The sequence below is a fragment of the Mirounga angustirostris genome, unplaced genomic scaffold (assembly GCF_029215605.1).
Source record: "Mirounga angustirostris isolate CCGP_5_RB_7025 unplaced genomic scaffold, mMirAng1.0.hap1 SCAF_7, whole genome shotgun sequence".
Classification (NCBI taxonomy): domain Eukaryota; kingdom Metazoa; phylum Chordata; class Mammalia; order Carnivora; family Phocidae; genus Mirounga; species Mirounga angustirostris.
The window spans coordinates 121117648-121138022 of record NW_026991715.1 but is presented as its reverse complement, the minus strand read 5'-3'; the positions used below and the strand labels follow the sequence as shown (position 1 = coordinate 121138022).

The 20375-nt window shown below is 37.5% G+C and overlaps 1 long non-coding RNA gene and 1 pseudogene across 1 annotated transcript in view; one reads left to right on the top strand and one right to left on the bottom strand.

Moving 5' to 3' along the window:
* Positions 1 to 8094, top strand: part of LOC135365436 (uncharacterized) — a 64647-nt gene extending 56553 nt beyond the window's left edge. The window contains exon 2 of the long non-coding RNA XR_010413294.1: positions 1846 to 8094. This is a non-coding gene — a long non-coding RNA (uncharacterized LOC135365436). The remainder of the gene's footprint in view (positions 1 to 1845) is intronic.
* On the bottom strand, positions 4990 to 5138 carry LOC123836149 (U4 spliceosomal RNA; annotated as a pseudogene).
* Positions 8095 to 20375: the final 12281 nt, after the last annotated feature.

Below are 20375 nucleotides of genomic sequence, written 5' to 3'. Positions count from 1 at the left end.
TCTCTCTACCATGCTACTTATGAGTTATTTCTAATACCTTGATTAGGAAATAGATATCAAAATATGTGAGTGAGAGAGAGAAAGAGAAAAAGAGAGAGCATGTAAATATACATATACACAGATTCTTAACAATTTGTTGAGGTCAATAAAATGTATAGGGTAGTGTCATTTTGTTTTCTTTGAAACTTCAATCTAAGGAAAGTAGTAATATATACAGTGCCTGGGGATATTTAGGACCTTACCTATTGTAATTAATTGTGGTGCTCCAAGTAGATAAAGCTAGATCTCTTATAAAGCTCTGTCTTAATAAGGCTACTTTCAGATTGGGTTGGCTACAGGTTGCAGTAGTACATCGTTAATGGCTATCCCACGCGTTAGAGTAGGAGTCACTTTAAATGGTTCCACTATAAATCAGTCTCTGGCATTGTGTGCATATAGTATAGCATTTACTCTTTCACTTTGGGGAAGCTCCTGGTAATATTCTGTCTCCTCCACCTTCTATCTTTTCTACCCACCACTTCCCTAACCTTCATCATTGCTCACTCTTGAATGCTTGCCAAATAATTTACATCTATCCAGACCTGAAATGAGCCAAAGTAAGTAAAAAATTACAGGTGTGACCTCACCTGGATATATTTCCCACCCAGAGCCTCAGGGTTAGAGCATATGAAGCTAATGCTTTTTCCAGGCCTCCCACAACTAAACACTGTTTTGGTCTTTCTTATTTGGGTATCAGACCACAAAATTCATTCTGTGTACACACTCTTGGGCTTTTTTTTCTTTTTTTTTTTGGAAATAGACCCCAGGTATATTTTGCCATCAGAATATCTGTGGTGTGTGCTTTTTTTTCAAATGCATTAGTGAATATTTTGTGAAATGAATTCCAATTTTTATTTTGGGACATTTTTATGTATGTCTGGGACTCAAGCTGCTTTCTGGTCTAGCTGCAGATTTTGTTTTAGGACTATTACACATTTTTCAGCAGTCCACTAATGAGCCATTAAATGAAACTAGCTTGCTCACTGCAACCTAACCAAACCAAGGCCATTATACACACACATTGTCTTTTTTATTTCCTGTTGTTTGGAATAATTCTTCTTTCCACATACTTGGAAAGGCTCCTAAGGAGATGAATTCATTCCTTAGATTTGGCATCTTGTTAAAAAAATGCTAATAAAAATCTGAAGATTGAACAAAGGCCCAACCCAGGACAAAATGATGGCAGAGGAAGCTTGGAGTTTTGGCTCCAGCCTCCCCTTCAATGCCCTTTCTCCATTCTTGTCCTTACTGTCTTGTGACATCCTGGTCCCCATAGCATGAAAGAGAATGATCTAACCAACTCTAATTTACTAGAAGGGCACTGGTTCTTACCCAGGTTTAATTTTGCCACTCAGGAGACATTTCACATGTCTGAAGACATTTTTCGTTGTCACAGCTGGGGGAGGGGGTGGGCAACTGGCATCTAGGGGATAGAGACCAGGGATACTCTAAAAACCCCACAATCCCACAATGCACAAAATAGCCCCCACCACAAAGAATTATACTGCCCAAAGATATTAGCAATGTTACCCACTACTCTTTTTAGAGTTTCTTTATCTTTTAATGGGATCAAGAGAGAAATAAACTTAAACCTATAATCTTATCACCTATAGTTTCAGATATAAAAATGGGACACAAGACCTATCAGTTTTCAGAGATTCAAACATAGCCAGAGATTTCTATCACATACCACATAACCGCCATCACACACACACACACACCCAGTGTTTCAACTCCTACAGAAGATAGGAGCAGAGACCAGAGCCCAACACTTGCACTTAAAATCTTCTTGTTCTCTTTTATAAGCTCCTTCTCTCAATCCAGAAAGGAACCTCCTCTTGCCATGGTGGGGAAATTTTCTCTTATCAGAGGATTCTTGGGAGAGAGGAGCAAGATAGCGGAGGACTAGACGACCTAAATTTCATCTCGTCCCAGGAATTCAGCTAGATAAGGATCAAACCATTCTGAACACCTACAAACTCAACAGGAGATCGAAGAAAAGAATAACAGCAACTCTCTGAACAGAAAAGCAACCACTTTCTGGGAGGTAGGACGTGTGGAGAAGTGAATCCGAGGTGATATTCGGGAAGATAGATGGGGGTGGGGGCCTCCATCAGCCACTACCGGCAAGTTATAGAGCAGCGGAGCACAAAATCAGAACTTTTCAAAGTCTGCTCCACTGAGGGAGGTCGCTCCAGTGGCTAAGCGGGGGGTGGAACCCTCGCTGGGACAGTGTGGTCACAGGACCCTTGGGTCACAGAAAGACTGGGGGTGCCTGAGTGCAGCATGAGCTCCCAGGGATCAGAGTGGGGAAGCTGGCTGCAGAGACGGAGCCAAGGAGTGGGCTCTCAGCTCGGGGTTGCCATAAACCGTGATGCACGGCACAGTTGGGCCACTGCTCCTCCAGCAGGGACCCAACAAGCAGCAGAACTGGGGGGACTCCCCTTCCTCCCCAGGGAGGAGTGGTGCAGGAGTGCACCACAGGGATCTGCTAGGTTTGGAGACTCCACACAGGCTCGGATGCCAGAGATAGAAACGCTCAGTCACAGGCTGAGTGAGCATGGAGTGTGGCCAGAGACCAGGGAGATGGGAGTGATTGACTGCTTTTCTCTGGGGGAGCACTGAGGGGTGCTCTCTGGGGGAGCACATATGTGCATATATGCACTGCATATATGATGCAGCAAAGGCAGTCCTAAGAGGAAAGTATATAGCAATACAAGCCTTTCTCAAGAAACAAGAAAGGTCTCAAATACACAACCTAACCCTACACCTAAAGAAGCTGGAGAAAGAACAGCAAATAAAGCCTAAACCCAGCAGGAGAAAAGAAATAGTAAAGATCAGAGCAGAAATCAATGAAATAGAAACCAAAAGAACAGTAGAACAGATCAATGAAACTAGAAGGTGGTTCTTTGAAAGAATTAACAAGATTGATAAACCCCTGGCCAGACTTATCAAAAAGAAGAGAAATGACCCAAATAAACAAAATCATGAATGAAAGAGGAGAGATCACAACCAACACCAAAGAAAACAAACAACTATAAGAACATATTATAAGCAACTCTATGCCCGCAAATTAGACAATCTGGAAGAAATGGATGCATTCCTAGAGATGTATCAACTACCACAACTGAACCAGAAAGAAATAGGACACCTGAACAGACCTATAACCACTAAGGAAATTGAAGCAGTAATCAAAAAATCTCCTAACAAACAAAAGCCCAGGGCCAGATGGCTTCCCAGGGGAATTCTACCAAACATTTAAAGAAGAATTAATACCCGTTCTTCTGAAACTGTTCCAAATAATAGAAATGGAAGGAAAACTTCCAAACTCATTTTATGAGGCCACCATTACCTTGATCCCAAAACCAGACAAAGACCCCATCAAAAAGGAGAACTACAGACCAATATCCTTGATGAACATGGATGCAAAAATTCTCACCAAAATAGTAGCCAATAGGATCCAACAGTATATTAAAAGGATTATTCACCACGACCAAGTGCCATTTATTCCTGACCTGCAAGGTTGGTTCAACATCCGCAAATCAATCAATGTGATACAATACATTAATAAAAGAAAGCACAAGAGCCATATGATCCTCTCAATAGATGCAGAAAAAGCATTTGACAAAGTACAGCACCCTTTCTTGATCAAAACTCTTCAGAGTATAAGGATAGAGAGTACATACCTCAATATCATAAAAGCCATCTATGAAAAACCCACAGCGAATATCATTCTTAATGGGGGAAAACTGAGAGCTTTCCCCCTAAGGTCAGGAACACGGCAGGGATGTCCACTGTCACCACTGCTATTCAACATAGTATTAGAAGTCCTAGCCACAGCAATCAGACAACAAAAAGAATAAAAGGCATCTGAATCAGCAAAGAAGAAGTCAAATTCTCACTCTTTGCAGATGATATGATACTTTATGTGCAAAACCCAAAAGACTCCACCCCAAAACTGCTAGAACTCATACAGAAATTCAGTAAAGTGGCTGGATATAAAATCAATGCACAGAAATCAGTGGCATTCCTATACACTAACAAGACAGAAGAAAGAGAAATTAAGGAGTCGATCCCATTTACAATTGCACCCAAAACCATAAGATACCTAGGAATAAATCTAACCAAAGAGGCAAAAATCTGTACTCAGAAAACTATAAAATACTCATGAAAAAAATTGAGGAAGACACAAAGGAATGGAAAAACGTTCCATGCTCATGGATTGGAAGAACAAATATTGTGAAGATGTCAATGCTACCTAGAGCAATCTACACATTTAATACAAACCCTATCAAAATACCATCAACTTTTTTCAAAGAAATGGAACAAATAATCCTAAAATTTCTATGGAACCAGAAAAGACCCTGAATAGCCAGAGGAATGTTGAAAAAGAAAAGAAAAGCTGGTGGCATCACAATGCTGGACTTCAAGCTCTATTACAAAGCTGTAATCATCAAGACAGTATGGTCCTGGCACAAAAACAGACACACTGATCAATGGAACAGAATAGAGAGCCCAGAAATGGACCCTCAACACTATGGTCAACTTTTCAACAAAGCAGGAAAGAATGTCCAATGGAAAAAAGACAGTCTCTTCAACAAATGGTGTTGGGAAAATTGGACAGCCACATGCAAAAGAATAAAACTGGACCATTTCCTTACACCACACACAAAAATAGACTCAAAATGGTTGAAAAACCTAAATGTGAGACAGGAGTCCCTCAGAATCCTAAAGGAAAACACAGGCAGCAACCTCTTCAACCTCAGCAACTTCTTCCTAGAAACATCGCCAAAGGCAAGGGAAGCAAGGGCAAAAATGAACTATTGGGACTTCATCAACATAAAAAGCTTTTGCACAGCAGAAGAAATAGTCAACAAAACCAAAAGACAACCGACAGAATGGGAAAAGATATTTGCAAATGACATATCAGATAAAGGGCTAGTATCCAAAATCTACAAAGAACTTACCAAACTCAACACCCAAAGAGCAAATGATCCAATCAAGAAATGGGCAGAAGACATGAACAGATGTTTTTCTATTAGCAATAATCGCGCCTCGGATAAACCTCATTGGCTATGATACTGCCGCTGCGCAAAGCTATGAACAGATGTTTTTCTAAAGAAGATATCCAAATGGCCAACAGACACATGAAAAAGTGCTCAACATCACTCAGCATCAGGGAAATACAAATCAAAACCTCAATGAGATATCACCTCACACCAGTCAGAATGGCTAAAATTAACAAGTCAGGAAATGACAGATGTTGGCAGAGATGCGGAGAAAGGAGAACCCTCCTACACTGTTGGTGGGAATGCAAGCTGGTGCAGCCCTCTGGAAAACAGTATGGAGGTTCCTCAAAAAATTGAAAATAGAGCTACCTTATGACCTAGCAATTGCACTACTGGGTATTTACCCCAAAACACAAATGTAGTGATCTGAAGGGGTATGTGTACCCCGATATTTACAGCAGCAATGTCCACAATAGCCAAACTATGGAAAGAGCTTAGATGTCCATCAACAGATGAATGGATAAAGAAGAGGTGGTATATATATACAATGGAATATTATGCAGCCATCAAAAGGAATGAAACCTTGCCATTTGCAACAAGGTGGATGAAACTGGAGTGTATTATGCTGAGCGAAATGAGTCAATCAGAGAAAGACATGTATCATATGATCTCACTGATATGAGGAATTCTTAATCTCAGGAAACAAACTGAGAGTTGCTGGAGTGGTGGGGGGTTGGAGGGATGGGGTGGCTGGGTGATAGACATTAGGGAGGGTATGTGCTATGGTGAGCACTGTGAATTGTGTAAGACTGTTGAATCACAGACCTGTACCTCTGAAACAAATAATACATTATATGTTAAAAAAAAAAAGGAAGAAGATAGTAGGAAAGGAAAAATGAAGGGGGGGAAATCAGAGGGGAACATGAACCATGAGAGACTATGGACTCTGAGAAACAAACTGAGGATTCTAGAGGGGAGTGGGGTGAGGGGATGGGTTAGCCTGGTGATGGGTACTAAAGAGGGCATGTACTGAATGGAGCACTGTGTGTTATATGCAAACAATGAATCATGGAACACTACATCAAAAACTAATGATGTAATGTATGGTGATTAACATAATAAAATAAATAAATTTAATTAAATTAAAAAATCAAAGGATTATTCCAGACTTTGTGGCTCATATTGTCAACACTGTGTTCTCTATCTCTGTATCAGCCTATAGCTTTTAATATTTTAAAAGAAGCTTTTGAAATGATAAAAAAAATATAGAAGTAGAATGCAAAATATAAATAGTTTTCTCTTTTAAATGCTTTGCTTTTGCAATTGCAGTCATGTCTTTCAAAAATATTGCTTCTGCTATAGGTTACAGAAGACTATAAAAATAATTCAAAAATAAGAATTTAGATTTTATCTTTTTCTCTATCATTCCCTTCTGGATGGTCATGGCTTGAAGATGAAAACCATCACCATTAAATGGTGGGAGGGATGTAAAAATAAAGTGAATTGGGAAATACATAACTTACTAACGTAATTTATAATATAAATTTTCCCTTCTTTTTTCTTCCTGTAAACTACCACCTGGATGTTTATTCTCATCTAAATTCTTCCTTTCTAAGCAGGTGGGATTATGACTCTTTCCTGAATCTGTTTCTTTAGAATATAATGCCACTCTCACTGAGATCTTATATCAGGACCTGGATACTGGATGAATTACTCACTCCCCTCCACCTTACTTCTCCCTGCTTCTTGCTTGGTGGTTCCCACTACTCCCTCATCCTCAAAGTGTCTGGCCTCAGGAGCGTGGGAAGCTTCCCTGTGTGTAAGTCTGACTCCACAGGCTTCATTGACAGGGAGTAAATGAGTCATTGCTCAGATCCTGGCCTTGACCTAGAAGGAGAATAGGCACCAGCTGAGCCTGGCCTGACCCCAGGACATGGGCTCCATTCTCTGGTCTCCCTCCGACTTCCAGAGAACTCCCAACCCCCACCTGAACTCGGCCTAGCTGCCCATTTTTTTGGTGATAAAACTACTGTCATAGTTCCATTTTCCTACCAAAAGGATACCAGAAAGGAGACCAACTCTTAATTGTCATCATGGACATCTTCCTCCTCAAGATCCTTCTCTTGCGTTTTGGGCTAATATCATTGGAATCAGCCTTTTAAAGAAAAGCTTCAATTCTTGTCAATGTTCACAGTCTGAGATAGAATCCTAATTTTTCATGGCATTGCTCCCTTCCCCCTCTTTTCTTACTTCTGCTAATTATTTCTGGGGATTTAAAGCATTCTGTAGTATACTTTCTTTTTTTTTTTAATTTTATTTTATTATGTTATGTTAGTCACCATACATGTAGTATATTTTCAAGCTAAATATTAATAAGTCCTCTGTTCTAAAACCCAAATCTGGCTCCTCTCTGCATATGCCATCTCTCCTAGGGTCAAGGTCCTGGCCTCAAGCTGACTTGCTCCAATTCTCATGTATGGTTTGTAATAGTCCATGGTGCACAAGAATTTTTGAAATTCTGGACTGATGTCCCCAAAAGAAATAGAGGGGAAGGGGCAAATATAGATATAATCTTTTCCTGCAACTGAACTCTACCTAGAAGGGAACTCTCAGTTCCTCCCCATGGTTCTTGAATCACAAAGAAAGATGAAGCCTAGATGGGAATAAAAATATTTTGATGCTAAATGATATTAAATGATACTTTAGTGATTTTGATTCTGAATGATGTTATTTTTTTATTCATTTTACTTCACTTTTTTTTCCCCACAATTCTTTTATACCTCTCCTACCATTTAATTATCAGTGATAGCTTTTTTCATTGCTCTGCCCACAAAAGGAGAGTGAACACATCCCAAAACCAAGGGATAGATGAATTTCTGAATGGGCTTTTGTTGAACACATTGTATGGAAGCAAAAGTAAGAGCCAAGTTTTTTGGGAAGCAGGGATATTTTTGTTTGATTTGCTTGGTTTGGAGATTTTGTTTTCTGAAATTCCAAAAACTTGACTATTCTAAGCAAGATGAAAGCTGAAAGCTAAATTATAGAGTTTCAAAAATAAACAATAAAATTGAAGGGTTTACAGAATGATAATGTTAGCCATTCTCCCACCCATGAGAAAATTTCAATTAGAAAGAAGGAAGAGAGGAAGGGGAGGAGATTGGCAATATTTAGATCCTAAAGAGGATATCCCTAAGAAATAAGACAGGAGGATTAAAATTTTAGTTGTTCTAAGTTATTACAGTCCTTGTCTTCTGAGAAACAGATGCCAAGATGGGATTATAAATAAAAGAGATTTATTGGAGCAAGGAAAATTGCAGGGGCAGGGTGAGCCAAGACAGTTGTCAGACCATGATCTGGATCCTGTGAAGGAGAAAAGGAGGGAAGGAAGAAGGGAAAACATAGACTGCAAAATCTAAGAAGATTTTGGATTTTGGTAAAGTTTACAGGGAGTCCTCAAGCCAAAGTCACCCATCAGATGAGCCCTGTGCCTCCCAGGTGGTTTTCTGACCTTAATATCTCAGCCATGCTCCTTACTAACTGAGAGCAGTCCTTAGAAAGTGTAGCCTCGCTCAAATACAGTGATGCATTTCTGAACATGGCAGGTAGAGTTGGGGATGAGATATATTCTCCAGAGTCAGAGATCTGAAAGGCACGCTTTCATGATCACCACAGAAACCCATATCAGATTAGGGTAAATCTTACAGCAGAGAGGACTTGTGCTTTGTTTCTCACCTAGGAGAGTTTAAGCCCAGGAGTCAAGCCTCAAGTCTAATACAACACATAGGTGGTCAAATGCCAATGACAGACAAAGGGTTCTTGACAGATTGGCTTAGTGTAATATGATACGACATCCAAAAAGCTGTCTGGGAATGAGTTAGGGAACTCACAGGATTCGGGTGTCAGTGTGAATATGACACTACCTGATGTTGTGACCTGAGATGAGGGAAGAGACCATGGCTACCAGTTACCAGTGATGCCAGACAGTACACAGTGTCTGAAAACCAGGTGGGACTAACCACATCTCAGCTATCAGAGCACATCAAACAATGTGCACACATGAAGAGGAACTACATCACAGCAAAGGCTAGTGTGGACAAAGGAAACCTCAGTACTTGCTGCAGTAGGCATTCAGTGGTGATAGAGCCCTCAGGAACTAAGGATAGGTACAGACACAAATGTCTGGACAAGGAGGGTAGGGAAGCTAAACCAATGCTCTTCTCATTTGGTGCAGAGCAGCATTTGTATTTTTGGTATCTCTAACCTTGGACCAAAATTAGTGTTACATGATTGCTGAATAAGAACTTGATTACTTAATTTTTGGGTCATTATGTAGTTAGTGCCACGTATATACTTAAGCCATTAGAATACTAAGATAAGCGAGGAATGAACTACAATATTTATTTGCTTTTTCACACTATGTATGTTTCTAATTAGTTTCAAACTAATATGTCTGAATTGTTTGTAAGTTGTTAATAGTAAACAGATTTGGTTTCAGGAAAAAAATGATTCCAATAAGAGCTGACTCGAGTGTTTGCAGAAGAAGCTAAGTATTAGCCCTATGGCAAAGTGCTAGATTTCATCAACTGGGGAAAGAGTCCGACATTTCAGGAACTACTATAACAGTGGAAATAAATGGGAAATGGGGAGACCAAGATTCCTCCTCTGGTAAGCAAAGTTGTGAACAAGTCAAGTCAGGATCAGCAACTGTAGCTTGCATTTCTGTGGGCTACACCATTCTGGGGTTAATGAACAGGAGCCGAAATATAACTTCTCTTCTGGCTCTACTGTATTCACAGTTCTGGGGCCTCCATGCCCCATTCAAAGCCCAATTCCTCTGTTTAGATTGTATCTTTCAAGGTAAGCACTGGCTCCTGAGCTATCATATGATATCTGGTAAGTGTCCTCCACCCTCCTCCTTGCATGCAGGTGCTTTGTTGCTTTTGATGCCTCTGAGAACAGAGGAATAGCCACCTCTGCTCCTGCCTCCCTGCATGAGTTCAGAGGAAAATGCTTCTGCTTGAGAGGTTAGGAAGCTACTGGTGCTGTTTCTCCTCTTCTTTTCAGCCATATTATAAAAAGTAATATTTGTGTTGATTCATGAAGAAAGTTTTCTCCCCGGCTTAATTGAGGTATAATTGACAAATAAAACTGCACGTATTTAAGGTGTACAATGTGATGCTTTGACATGTATACATTGTGAAATGTTTACCACAATCAAGTTAATTAACACCTCCATCATCTCACATAATTACCTTTTTAAAAAAAAATTGAGAACAATTAAGATCTACTCTCAGAAAATTTCAACTATAGCCATCATGCATATCTGAAACTCCAAAGGAAATGAAATCAGTATCTCAAGAGATATCTGCACCTCCCTGTTTGCTGCAGCATTTTTCACAATAACCAAGATATAGAAACAACCTGAGTGTCCATCACTGAAGGAAGGCATAAAGAATATGTGATATATACTGAATAATGTGAGGGCTAGGGATGCCTACCCCCAAGCAGTCAAAAATATGCATATAATTTTTGACTCCCCCAAAACTCAACTATACTAAGCCACTGTTGACAAGAAGCCTTATCAATAACATAAACACTCAATTAACACATATTTTGTATGTTATATGTATTATATACTGTGTACTTACAATAAAGTAATCCAGAGAAAAGAAAATGTTATTAAGAAAATCATAAGGAAGAGAAAATACATTTACAGTACTGTACAATATTTACTGAAAAGATCCGCATAAAAGTGGACCTACATAGTTCAAACCCATGTTGTTCAAAGGTCAAAGGTGTGTGTGTGTGTGTGTGTGTGTGTGTGTATAGTATTCCATTGTGTGTTTGTGTATATATACACACACAATGGAATATTATTCAGCCTTATAAAAAAGAAAAAAATCCTGTGATTTGCAACAACATGGATGGACCTTAAGGACATTATATTAGATGAAATAAGGCAGTCACAGAAAGATAAATACTGCATGATCTCACTTATATGTTACATCTGAAAAAGTCAAACTCTTAGAAGCAGAGAGTAGAATGGTGGTTACTGGGGCTAGGGATGAGGGAAATAGGAAGGTATTGGTCAAAGAAAGGAGCTTTAGCAAACAATCTGTCTCTGCTTAAACTGCCATTGCCCATCCTTGAGAGGCTGGCTCCATCTGAGCGCAAGTCTTGAGCAGGTCCCATTGTAATGATGCACCAATCTGTGCCTCAGAGAACCTGTGCATTTTATCATCATGTGATACTAGAACATAAGCCCCAGAATGTGGCTGCACTATGTTATCTGTTCTTATAGGGATTTTCAGGAAATAGTTCTTTTCATTTTCATTCTGAGTCCTTTCTAGGATTCAAGACAGCCCCAGCGACAGACACTGTGTTGTGCTCAGTCATTCCTAACCTCAAACCTGTGGCATACTCCTCACATCAAAGTGGGTCCCTATCCTCCTTTCCCTTGGGGTAAATGCCCTGCAGATAAGAGCTCTACTCTCAGGACTCCTGCGTGGAACCCTCAACCATATCATGTGTGCCTGAGACTAAGGGTAAACATGGGCTCTGTCTGGGACCCCTGCTCCAGTTCCTTTGTCCTTTCAATCAAAATCACTTAGAGTGCTTCTTTTCCAATAGATACTAAACAGTGTATAACATAAGAACAAAAGAGTGAAAGACCTTGCCCTCAAGAAATCAAGAAGTCATATTACAGAATAGCCCTGAATGTAAATGACTTCTCTGACAATGTGCAATGGAAGGTTAGAGAAAGCAAAAATAAATTTCTGTTAGAGGCATCTGAGGAGGTTTGTGGAAAACTTAACACAGGCTGGGCTGTGAAGTGTGGTGGAGGTTGGACAAATATCGCTGCTAATGTCATAAATTTTCTCATAAGGATCTGTCTATATATAACATGCAGAGAAAAATCATGGGGGGCACATTAATGTTCTTTAAATATTTGAAAAGCTGTCAACATTGTAGAAGGAGTAGATTTATTCTTTGTAGCTCCAAAGAATAGAAGAACATTAATGGGTGGGAATTACAGAAGACAGATTTTTTTTAAGTCTTTAATTTTATCTACTTTTTAAAAAACGCTGCCTTGTGAAAGACTGTCAGGCAAATACTACCTATAAGGGATATCATAGAATAGTGGTTCTCAAACTAGCTATCTGGGAACCTCTGAAGGTCTCTGAGACCCTTTCAAAGGTGTACAATGTGGCTTCGGGGGATGACTTCAATGACTTCAGGGGATCCAGGAAGTCAAAATGAATTTAATAATAATACTGTGGTAGGCAAAATAATGCTCTCCCAATGATGTTCTAATTTCAGAAATTTGTAAATATATTAACATTATATGGCAAAGGCAATTAAGATTATAATAGATTAAAGTTGTTAATCACCTGACCTTAAAATAGACTATCCTGGATTATCTGGGTGAGCCCCATGTAATCATAAGGGTCTTTCAAAGTGGAAGAGGGAATCTAAAGAGGGAACCAGAGAGAAGGCAGTGTGAGAGGACTGGGCCTAACAATTGCTGTCTTTGAAGATGGAAGAAGGGGCCACAGGCCTAGTCATGTTGGTGACCTCTTAAAGCTTGAAGGAAAAGACAAAAAACTTATTCTCCCTCACACCCTCCAGAAGGAACACAACCCTGCCAACACCTTCATTTTGGCTCAGTGAGACCCTTTCTGGACTTCTGACCTGCACACCTATAAGACAATAAATTAGTGTTGTTTTAAGCCACTATGTTTGTAGTGGTTTGTTACAGCAGCAGGAGAAAACTTATACAGATACTAAAATATTATTTGGCTTTTCCATTCTCATTCTCTCATGAGTGTATGATGGAATTATACAGAAACTATCTGAATGCAATAATACAACAGATTAAATACAGAGCAGATATGAGAATCCAGCTGTCTTCTATTAAGCTAACATAAAAAGGTTTTGTAAATATGTAAAACAGCACCACTCTTACAAATTTCTGGAAAATACAGTTATTTCTCATAAAAAATATTATTTATCTTAACATGCAATAGGTATAGGTTCAAATTTCTGATATGGTATATCTTGATAACTATAACCCATATAAGCAAAAGCTTTGGGGTTCTCAATAATTTTTAAGAGTATAAAAGGGATACTGAAACCAAAAACAAAACAAAACAAAACTCAGAACCACTATCGTAATAGGAGCTCCTAATTCTAGTAGAAAGTCATGTCCCTAAATCTCCAAGATTATATAAATATATAAAAGGGACAGAGCATAAATAAATTTTGATATGAGAAATGAGCAGGAAAAGTTGTGAATTCATGAATAAGAGAGTCATGTTGGGAAGAGCAGGCCAGATAGGATAATTCTGGAAGGACATGGGTCTCAAAAGATGCTGGGGTTTTGTGGGAGTCTAAAAGGCCCTAATAGGAATGGGGGAAACAGAGAATACACTTGCATGCATGTGTATATATATATATATGTATATATATATATATGTATATGTATATATGTATACATATACATATATATATATAATGTTTATATATATTATATATATTATGTTTATATATATATTATATATATATTATGTTGTAATTGTATAATTACAATTATATATGTTATATATATATATTTGGTATCTTGTACTGTCTTCTCTGCTAGAAAATGAAAAAGAAACTCTAAATAAAATAACATATGTGTGTATATATATATATATATATATATATATATATATATACACATACATACATAAAATCCATTTGAAGTGTATAATATCTGTCTGCATTTACCCATGTTGTTTGAAATAAACAGGTTAGAGGTGGGTGGAACCCAGCCAAAATAAAGGTCACTAGTCTCACTACAAAATATAATTGATACCTTGATGAAATGTCCTGTTACAAGACATGGGAGAGTCTGAAACTTTTATTTAAGACAACTTGCTCTTGAGAGCTACATCATCTCTCTTTAATACCACTTTACTCAGATTGGAAAAATAGGTGATTTCCCAATGGGGAAGATTTCAAGGTTTCTAAACCAAAACGAAACTTCTTGCACTTGAATCAGAAAACCTCCCAGTGGATCACCAAAGCTATAGACCATATGTTACTGAGACCATTCACAGACAGCTATACTTGGCTGAGTACCAGAAAAAAGGCAAAAGAAATTTTTGAGCAGCCCAGTAGAGGTCAAGGATTCCCAGTGTTAAAGCTGATGCAATTTGCCGTTAAGACAGCCTCCCAACTGCTGTTAACTCTATCATTGTCTAACACACTTGCTGGTATGAAGCCTGGGCCACAGGGTCCCCAAAAGAAGCAGAAAAGTTAGAATTAGAAGGTCAAGAAAAGGAAGCACCTAGGGTAAGTACCTTAATAGAAAGTGGCACTTATTTTTTGCATTCCACTGCCTTTGAATATATCTTCCCTAATCCTAATAATTCTGAAAGGTAAATGCTATTGTTTCCATTTTATATGTGAAAGACACTGGGGCTTAGAGAGTTTGAGTTCTGTAGCTCGCATCACACAGCAGGCCTAGACCTGGGCAGAAATCCACACTGAGTACAAATCACATAAGTCAGTAGATCTATACATGGCAGCATTTTCTTCCTCCCAAATGGGCTCTCATCGAAAATTATTTAGAAACAAAATATAGAGATGTATTGCCTCATATAAGACATACACAACAGAGTTTTTGGATAAAAGTATCTTGAAGATTGCATTCAGTACTTAAATGTTGTGACTCCATAAAGTCCAGTTGCCAAAATAAAAGATATTCATTAAAATGTACTCATGGGGCACCTGGGTGGCTCAGTTGGTTAAGCATCTGCTTTCAGCTCAGGTCATGATCCCAGGGTCCTGGGATGGAGCCCACATCTGGCTCCCTGATCGGCAGAGAGTCTGCTTCTCCCTCTCCCTCTCCCTCTGCTGCTCCTCCTGCTGTTCTCTCTCTGTCAAATAAATAAAATCTTTAAAAAAAATAAATAAATAAAATACATAAAATAAAATAAAATGTACTCATGCTCTCTCCCTGATCCTTTTTCATTGCATGGTCCTTCATAGAAGGAATTCAGAGAAAAGCTATTTAAATAAAGAAACAGATGATTTTAAAGAAGCCATGTTTTTAAAAGGCTGGTTTTATTTTATCTAATTAAATCTATTTCAGAATTAGGTCAGAAATACTTTTCTGTCCAAAGACTTACAAAGCCAGAATGTCTAGAGTTCATTAATAAGAAGGGTAAAAGTATCCTGTAAGATGCTTTGGAGAAAAAACAGTCAAGTGGCCCAAGGGTACCTAAGCTCCCCTGGAAATGCCTCAGATAAGAGTAGGGCTGGAGTGGGGCACCAGGGAACGAAGGGATGACTGTGCAATATTTCTTTTTTAAGGAAAAAAAAATTCTTCTAGTGGCCATTTTCCTTCCATGTGTCTCAGAAAACCACCAGTCCTTTCTGAATCCTCTTTTTCACAAACTCTTTCCTTTCTCCTCCCCTCGCATCCCCTCCCTCCATTCTCTTTTCTCTTCTCTGCTTTCTCTTTTAACTGGTCCTTTCCTTTCCTTTCATCCATTCTTTTATGCTTTGTATGTTTTTCTCTTTATTTCTATTTTTTCTTTCCTTTTATTTCACTGTTTTCTTGACATCTTTATTATTTAAGGAAATACTTCAAAGAACTATGCTTTCCCAAGAAATACCACATCTTTTTGTAATTTGGTCAGACCTGGGGGAAGGGGCCCCTGAGCTGCCTTCTGCTCTCTTAAAAGGTATAAATATTCCATCATGGAACTACAGCTATAACACTCTAGCATAAAATTCATCTTTATCTTTTATGGCTACAGATTGTACATTTCAACTATAATCACCTCCTTTAAAAATGCAGCAAATTCAACTTCTTATTTTTCCAAAGAATCTCAAGAACATAAATAACTAATGTATCCAGCTAAACTTAAAAAGACATTAAGTTCAATGAGGTCAGGGACCATGCTTCTCCTTTTATGTATTTATTTTTCTGACCCCCGTATACCGAGTCTGCACCATGCAAAGCACATAGAAGACAATCCATATTTGCGGATGAAAGAATGAATGGGTGAAAAATTCTGTAATTTGGCCATCTACAAATTTTCATTCAGACCAAAGTATTAAAGAAATTTTAAACCAAAAGGCTTTAAGTTGCATAATAGTTCTGAATAGAAATTGACTAAATCTTTTATTTATTATTTCTTTGCTCTTTGTTTTAATGGGAAGAGTCTAAATGGTAAAAATTGTGTGTAGTAAAACTTTACTTAACCAGAAAACCAGAATATATAATTAATGAGACTTTTTAATTATACTTTCACTGGGGGGAAGGCATATAAAGGACAAAAAGCTAAACAAGAATATTGAAAAAGTGTATCTGAATTCTGAAGATGTTTTCATGTCAATATGCATAATGCAAACTAATCTCTTATTCTAATTTACATTTACCAGAGATCACTAGCCAACGTACTGGGAGGTAAAGGTCTCTACAGCTAAGTTGCCTGCCCTGAAGAATCTCTTTTCTGTTGTGTGCACATATGCACATGCACAGATTTATTGATTGACTACACGAATATGTATGAGCCTCTTTTCAAAAGAATATTAAAATCTTCACCTTACATGATCTCTCTCTGTTGAAAAGGGGTTTTACCCAAACTCTACTTCTCTGAATTCACCCAAAAAGTATGTAAATCTAGAAAAAAGAGGTGCTTGCTGGCTGTGAAATCTCCAAGTCAAGGAGAATAATGATCAATATATCTTTTCTTGTTTTCAGGGATGAATGGAAAACCAGCAAAATAACATAGTACGTGCTTGATAGTTTTTATAAACATCAAATCATTGAGGGGAAAAGACATGAATTTATCTGGCAATGAACTCACAAAATAGCTACAGAAAAAGTCACCAAATGTACCAACATGAAGAGGATAATTTGGCTAGGGGAGGAATGGTTTTAAAGGCAAACTATCAGGACCTCTTGAATTCACAAATATATAAAAATATGTTATTTCTTCTTTTTAAATCATTAAAGCAAAGGCATAATGGAATAGAGAACAAAATTCCACTAAAAGTTGCTCTGAATAATGCTACAATGAACATTGAAGGGCAGATATGTCTTTGAGATAGTGATATTTCCTTCAGATATATACCCAGAAGTAGAATTGTTGGATCACATAATATTTTTATTTTTAACTTTTTGAGGGACCTCTATTCTGTTTGCCATAGTGGCTGCACCAGTTTACATTCTCACCAACAGCGCACAAGGATTCCCATTTCTTTACATCATCACCAGCTTTTGTTATTTCTTGTCTATCTGTCTTCCTTCCTTCCTTTTTTGACATACTAGATACACAGAATGAAATCTCTTGTCTTTTTGATAATAGGCATTCTAACAGGTGTGAGGTGTTATCTTAATATGGGTTTGATTTACATTTCCTGATGACTAGTGATGTTGAGCATCTTTTCATGTACCTGGTGTCCGTTTTTGTATGTTTTTTGGAAAAATTTCTATTCAGGTCTTCACATTTTTAATTAGATTGGTTTTTTGCTATTGAGTTGTATGAGTTCCTTGTATATTTTGGATATTGACCCCTTGTCAGTTCCATAGTTTGCAATATATGTGTATATCAAATCATCACACTTGCACACCTTAAACTTACAGAATGTTATGTCCCATCTCAATAAAGCTATAAAAATTTAAGTTAAAAAGATGCTTAAAGTTGCTTTGACTGGAACTTTGAATGAATTCATATTTTTATGAAATATTTAAGAATTTCTGCTTCAATATCTTTCTGTATAAATACAGATCATCATGCTACTGATAGACCTGGTTAGTCCAGGTAAGATCAGGTGACCTGAGGCCTATGATAAGGAGTCCACTGCAAAGAATCCAAGGCCTTTGAGGCCAGAGAGCTTTTTTCTATCCTTGCACCTGATACTAAGTTCAGTATCTTTTTGAAAACCTAGTGATTCTCCTTCACTAACTTGCAAGGGAAAGGGCCAAATGAGGATGAGCACTTAGCTTTTAAAAGAGCCACTGCAGTCATCTTTATTAAAATTTAAACTGTAACCACCTTTATTAAAATTCAATTCCATTAGTCATTTATTGAGATTATGTCTTTTCTCTGAGTAACTCAGGAACAATGAAAATAAGCTCCAGAAATGAAAGTCAAATTTAGTTCAAAATACAGCAAAGGACTAGATGAGTGAAAATCAAAGAGGAAGAGGAGAGTCAACAGTAGTATTGCTGCCTGTTGTCCAAAAGACATTATACATCCAGGCTTAAAGGACTTTTGTATCTCTGGCAAGTTCCTTCTCTGATATAAGACTCTGGATCCCAGGATAGAGTCTTCAAGGAACTTCGTCCTTAGGATTTTAGGATTTGAGATCCACGGTATGCAGTAAACAGGTTTTCTTCCTTAGAAAATTATAGTAGCTCTATACCAATACCTATACCAAGAGCTACCAATAAAAAACTACTCTAGGGGCGCCTGGGTGGCTCAGTTGGTTAAGCAACTGCCTTCGGCTCAGGTCATGATCCTGGAGTCCCAGGATCGAGTCCCGCATCGGGCTCCCTGCTCAGCAGGGAGTCTGCTTCTCCCTCTCCCACTGCCCCCTCTTGTGCTCTGTCTCTAAAATAAATAAATAAAATATTTAAAAAATAAATAAATAAATAAATAAAAATAAAAAACTACTCTAAAGAGTAAAAAGGCACTACACATTGGAGCTTGCAGTGGAGATTGCCGGTGGTCCCCGGGCCCAGTCTCTCTTTCCTCTGGAGCATTTTATTCCCAATTTTTAGCCAGACAAATGGTTACAGTGCATAATGACTCTAGTTTTCAGCTTCTTTTCCACCTAGGAGTGGAAATACAGTGAAATAATTTGATAAAATTTAACAATGTGTGAAAAAAACTCTTAGTAAATTAGAAATAAAAGGGAACTTCCCTAATATGATAAATGGTATCTGAAAAAAAAATCCTACAATAAACATTATCCTTGATGGTAAAATTTTTGAATATGAGAAAAGAATGCATGATATCACCACTTCTATTCAGCATTGCACGGGAAGGTCTACTGAGCACTAAAAGGCAAAGTAATAAAAAATTTAAGAACACTTACAGATTAGAAAGGAAAAAACAAAACTGCCATTATTCACAGATGATATGACGATGTGTATAGAAAATCCAAAAGAATTTTCAGGTAAACTATTAAGTTAATAATAGAGTTGAGAAAAGTCCCAGAATATTAAAAAAATCTATATAAAAAACATATTTTAATATAACAATCAAACAGAAAATGAACACTCTAAAAGATAATTTGTAAGTATATATAAGCAAATAGAAAGTGCTTAGAATAAGTCTAGCAAAAGATATGCAAGACTTCTACAGGAAAATTCTAAAACCTTATTTAAAATATGGAAGTGGAATTAAACAAACAGAAAAATATACATTGTTCATAGATAGGAAGACTCAATATTACAAAGGTATAATTTCTCACAAATTGATCTATAAATTCAATGCAATCTCAATCTAAGTCCCAAATGCATGCGTGTGTGTATGTGTGTGGGTATGTGTGTATGATTTCAAAAGTTGTTGCCAAAAAATATAAGAATATTCAAAAGGTCCAAACTAACCAAAACACTTCTCAAAATAAAGACAGACTTGGGAGAATTTGCGCCACCAAACAGGAAGATATATTATAAAGCTCTGATAATCAAGACAATGTTTACTGACAAAATATAGACAAAAGGATTAATAGAACAGAATAGATGCCCAGAAATAGTCCCATGCATATACCATTTATAATAGATATAGTACTTTAGACCACTGAGAGAAAGATAAACTTTAAAAAATAATAATAAACTTTTTAAAGCAGTTTTAGGTTTATAGAAAATCTGGGCAGAGAGAGTATAGAACAGAGAGTTCTTAAATACCCCTCACTCCATCCCCAATTTCCTCTATTATTTATGTTTTGTAACTGTAACATTTGTTGCAATTGATGAACCAATGTTTATATACTATTATTAATTAAATTCATAGCTTATATTAGGGTTCAGTCTTTGTGTTGCACATTTTATGGGCTTTGACAAATGTATAATGACATGTGTCCATCATTGCTATATCATATGGAATAGTTGCACTGCCCTAAAAGTCCCTTGTGCTCTGCCTATACCTTCCCTTTCTCCTACCTTCAAACCCTGGCAACAACTTCTCTTTTTAATGAAAAACATACCTTTAAATGGTCTCAGGATAATTAACTATCGTGGATTAAAAAAAAATTAATTCATGCCTCACACCAAATACAAAAACAATCACAGGTAGATTAAAGGTCTAAATGTAAAAGCCA